The following is a 5,807-nucleotide window of genomic DNA, read 5'->3' on the forward strand; positions in this document are numbered from 1 at the left end:
TTACTAAAACATGAATTATGAAATAAGAATTTTTTTTTAACTATACATTTATTAAGTTATAATCTCCTCATAGTAATCAAATTAGTTAATTCCACCATTATGACTATAGAGAGGTTTTACTGTATTCGAAATAAGGATTCCCTAGTAAAAATAAATCTCCGAGAAGAAATGAAGCAAAGCACAATCTTTGGCATTTTCAGCTTTGGTACAATAGATTGGCAGACCATGATCTTCATAGCTTCGGAAGCTTACAACGAAGTCTTCCTAGTCAAGACCCCTTAAAGCATCTCCAATAATGCTCTTTATTTTAAAGAACATCTTTCATATAAATAAAGAATAAAAATTTTATTCAAATCCAATAGACTCTTTAAATTTTAGGAGAGAGAATATGTTTTTTCAAGAAAGAAACTTAATATGAGAGATAAATAATAAATAAAATGCATAAAAACTTGTAATTTATTATTTAAAATTAGGATAAATAGTGAAATTTGATTCTCTAAATGTGGAGAGTCAAATTCACTTTTTAATTTATATTTAAAGAATAAAGGGTCTGTTGGATTCTTATTTTTATGGATAAATAAATTATAATAAAGAATTTGAATCGGAGGATTTCGGCCAGCCAAGTCAACCATAAAGTGTCCATGTCTTCTACCCATTTTCAGCCCTTGGATCTTTTGAAGTTGACCTGAGATCGATTGATTAGTGGTCGTAATTGTCATATTTAGGGAGATTGATTGTACATTTTGAGCAAGAAGAGACTTTAAATTACAGCCTTTAAATTTGTCAAATTGGGCATTTAATTCATAGCACGTCTTTATCGCAGGCAGCCACTATTCTTTCCCTTATCAAAGTTCCCAACCTAACAATTTTAATTAAAATCTTTATTATTAATTCAAATTGGTGGGTCCCACGTAGCCGGCCATTTATCTATTATTAAAGTTTTAAATTAAGAAATCCGATAAACCTAACGTTTATAGTTTCTTAATTTAAAACTGTAATTGCAGACTTGAATAGTATTAATTAAGGGAGAATATCACAAATTATCCTTGAGGTTTTCAAATTTATCATTTGATGACAACTTTCACACTTCTTTATCAACTGGACCCTTGAAGTTTAAAAACTTTATCACATATACCTATTTGCCACTTCATTACATTTTGATTGACAAACACTTTCTTATAAAACGAATGTTACTATTTTATCTCAAAACTTTCTTACATAGCTGTTGGATGATGGCTTGAAACGCTACCGTTTTGACACTTAAGTGGAACGACGTCGCTTTGCTCCAACTGACAGAACCAATCCTGAGCGTTGATGAAAAAGGGAGATCCAACGGGTGAAATTTAACCCTAATGTTCCCATATAAAAGCAGAATTATTTTGGCAGTTCATTAGAGCGACTCAGTTTCGTTTTCGAATACTCTCTCTTCTTCGGTAAAACACCATTGTTAAGCCTTTAGGGTTTCTACAGTTTGGGTTGAGTGTTTCCTGTAACTTGAGTGTTGAGTGACCGGTTTGGTCATTTCTGGGTGTATAGTATACACTGTTCTTAGGGATTCAAAGGGTGTGATCTCTAGGGTTTGGTTACGGGTTTCTTACTCCCACGTGTGGCCCCCGCCACCCAATAAAAAAACTCTTTTTTTTAAATTTCCCTTTTTTCTTTTTGCTCTCCTCTATTTGTTAGGCGTGTAGTTCCGCAAATCAACGGGTGGCTCCGCAACCGTTTTTTTTTTCTCTTTAAAATTTAATAATTAAAGACAAAATCAAAGGCAAGGTAAGGTAAGGAGGATTGAACAAGTATTCTATCTACAACCATTATTAAGCTAATGGTATTAAAACTATAAATTACTCTTATGTGATTTAATAGAAGCTTTTTATGTCCCTTTTAATGAACTTCTCAGTGTACTAAAAAATATTTTCAAATGAATGATTATTCATACATTTTTTGTCAACTAATTATGTTAATTATGTACAACTAATGAAGAAGAACTTAGTAAAGTGAAAAGAGTTCAGCTGTGTGTTCAGTCCAAGTTCTCAGGACACTTTCTATGTACAGCTGAGTACCTCCCTAGTAACTAAATCCAGCTCATTTGTAGCATTAGATTCAAATATGCTAACGCAACATATTAAGATCTGATCACATTCTAATGAAAGGTTCATCCAAAGATCATTAGAACAAACCTTGTCAAATTGGTAATGGAACTAGGCCTATTTATGCTGTTGAGGTTGTGGAAAATAAAACATCTACTGACAATTCATCCTCTAAATGGAAGAAATATCCTAAATTCAAAGAACTTTTTCTCTTCTTTTTCCTTTTTACTTGATTATAATAAGAGTTTGTAAAGGATCAGTATAACATTCCTAATTAAGTACATTATTAATCACTAACTGCACCTAAAAACAAAGAAAAATTGAAGAGGAAGAAGATGTTTTCATTGATTGATTAACTGAATAACAGAATCACGCGCACAACTTCTTTTATATAGCCGTAGATACAAAACGCAGCGTTTCTACAGAACTTTGATTTCTGACATTTTAACCTTGATTAAGCTAACTATAATCCAGGCTACTTTCCAATGTTGCATTTTAACCCAGACTGTTCCTAAGCTTGTATCTTGACAGCTCCTCTCAAGCTAGGTTGTCCTACAGCTGCAGCTTGTTAGTAATGGCAATTGAATAGTTCACTTGTTCTTCACTGTTTCTTCTTTTTGCAGATATGTTCAGCAATCGATTTTCGGGGTTCTGATTTTGTAATGCTTAAAACAATTACTAATTATCTGTAGCTTCACATCAGTTGCCATGCAGCAACTGTATTTACAATTTCATTAAGGATAGTTACCTTTGTTAGCTTCAAAACACGATCTTCTATCCATTTCAAAAGTAGATAATTGAAGCATTGAATTGAAATCTTAATATTATTAAAACATGAATTGAAATCCTAATATTGTATTACTAAAACATGAATTATGAAATAAGAATTTTTTTTTAACTATACATTTATTAAGTTATAATCTCCTCATAGTAATCAAATTAGTTAATTCCACCATTATGACTATAGAGAGGTTTTACTGTATTCGAAATAAGGATTCCCTAGTAAAAATAAATCTCCGAGAAGAAATGAAGCAAAGCACAATCTTTGGCATTTTCAGCTTTGGTACAATAGATTGGCAGACCATGATCTTCATAGCTTCGGAAGCTTACAACGAAGTCTTCCTAGTCAAGACCCCTTAAAGCATCTCCAATAATGCTCTTTATTTTAAAGAACATCTTTCATATAAATAAAGAATAAAAATTTTATTCAAATCCAATAGACTCTTTAAATTTTAGGAGAGAGAATATGTTTTTTCAAGAAAGAAACTTAATATGAGAGATAAATAATAAATAAAATGCATAAAAACTTGTAATTTATTATTTAAAATTAGGATAAATAGTGAAATTTGATTCTCTAAATGTGGAGAGTCAAATTCACTTTTTAATTTATATTTAAAGAATAAAGGGTCTGTTGGATTCTTATTTTTATGGATAAATAAATTATAATAAAGAATTTGAATCGGAGGATTTCGGCCAGCCAAGTCAACCATAAAGTGTCCATGTCTTCTACCCATTTTCAGCCCTTGGATCTTTTGAAGTTGACCTGAGATCGATTGATTAGTGGTCGTAATTGTCATATTTAGGGAGATTGATTGTACATTTTGAGCAAGAAGAGACTTTAAATTACAGCCTTTAAATTTGTCAAATTGGGCATTTAATTCATAGCACGTCTTTATCGCAGGCAGCCACTATTCTTTCCCTTATCAAAGTTCCCAACCTAACAATTTTAATTAAAATCTTTATTATTAATTCAAATTGGTGGGTCCCACGTAGCCGGCCATTTATCTATTATTAAAGTTTTAAATTAAGAAATCCGATAAACCTAACGTTTATAGTTTCTTAATTTAAAACTGTAATTGCAGACTTGAATAGTATTAATTAAGGGAGAATATCACAAATTATCCTTGAGGTTTTCAAATTTATCATTTGATGACAACTTTCACACTTCTTTATCAACTGGACCCTTGAAGTTTAAAAACTTTATCACATATACCTATTTGCCACTTCATTACATTTTGATTGACAAACACTTTCTTATAAAACGAATGTTACTATTTTATCTCAAAACTTTCTTACATAGCTGTTGGATGATGGCTTGAAACGCTACCGTTTTGACACTTAAGTGGAACGACGTCGCTTTGCTCCAACTGACAGAACCAATCCTGAGCGTTGATGAAAAAGGGAGATCCAACGGGTGAAATTTAACCCTAATGTTCCCATATAAAAGCAGAATTATTTTGGCAGTTTATGAGAGCGATTAGTCTTTCGTTTTCGAATACTCTCTCTTCTTCGGTAAAACACCATTGTTAAGCCTTTAGGGTTTCTACAGTTTGGGTTGAGTGTTTCCTGTAACTTGAGTGTTGAGTGACTGGTTTGGTCATTTCTGGGTGTATAGTATACACTGTTCTTAGGGATTCAAAGGGTGTGATCTCTAGGGTTTGGTTACGGGTTGAAGAAGGGGTTTTGAGTGACTTGTGTTGCTGATTGTGTAATCTGTAAACTTGACAGTATTAGTGCAGTTGGCTCGTGTGATTCTCGAGTTCAACGTGGACGTAGCTTGCTCAATCTTAGAGCAAGTGAACCACGGTAAATCTGTTGGTCTTGTGTATGATTCTTGATCTTGATTTGTTGCTTTTGTTGGTTGATTCTTTCTTTTAGTAGTTATAACAATAGCAAAAATTATAGTTTCGCCCATATATTACAAACAATAACATAATGAACTTAGGACTAAGGGGCATCTATGATTTAGTTTTCAAACTTTTAGAGTTCATTTTCTTCGAATTATAAATTTTAAATCCTTATGGGTAGTGTATGATACTCTCCCGTGGTATTATGTTATGATCCTATATACTGTAATTTCTTTCACTTAACTAAAACGTTTTATCCTGCCAAGTGGAGTGAGGAGATGAGCGTAGAGAAAGAATGGATGAATACAGTATAACTTTTGAAATGTTGAATCAATAGTGGAGCCCATGCCAATTCAAAAAACTACAAATGTGAAGAAAGTTTCTGAGATGGGAGGAAGAAGAGAACGAAAGATGAAGAAAGCATTAATTTAGCCAACTGGTTTCTAATCGGATTGACCTGTAAGGCTGTACGTTTTAAGCCACCCTTGGGAACATGTAAATTTAATGCATCGGAAATATAAGCCGAATGGTCATCAAAAGAATCCATGTGAAATGAAAATATCATCCTAGTCTGTTCTCTAAGACTGAAGAGAAATGTTATGAAAATGATTAATATAACTTAGGATTATTCACTCCCTTATAAAATTTTAAATATGGAATTTTGGTTTTATTCCGAATATTAAATTTATAATAGGAAGAAAATAGTTAAAATTATTATGAAAAAAAAGTAGCTATAGTTGAAGTTCCTACTCAAGAAAATAAAACTAGAAAAAGCAAAACCTTCCTCTCAAAGAGATGACCAGAGCATGTTTTTTTTATTTTGTAATAGTACATAATTAATTTTCAAAGACCACCATGACGCGGGCCTAGTTATGTATTTTTTTTCATACATATATTTAAGAATGTTATGCCTAAAAAATCAAGGTTGACGTTAAGCTTACATCAGCAAGCACCAATCAGAATTCAGAAAGGTTTTGCATCGTCCAAGAGTTGCCACGTCACCTCAAGACAGAAAGGATATGACTGACAGCAACCAAATAGATTCAGGTTTTGTTTATGAGTGAATGAGAACCACACACCTGTCCAAGCC

The sequence above is a fragment of the Pistacia vera genome, unplaced genomic scaffold (genome assembly GCF_008641045.1).
Source record: "Pistacia vera cultivar Batoury unplaced genomic scaffold, PisVer_v2 Contig778, whole genome shotgun sequence".
Taxonomy (NCBI): Eukaryota; Viridiplantae; Streptophyta; class Magnoliopsida; order Sapindales; family Anacardiaceae; genus Pistacia; species Pistacia vera.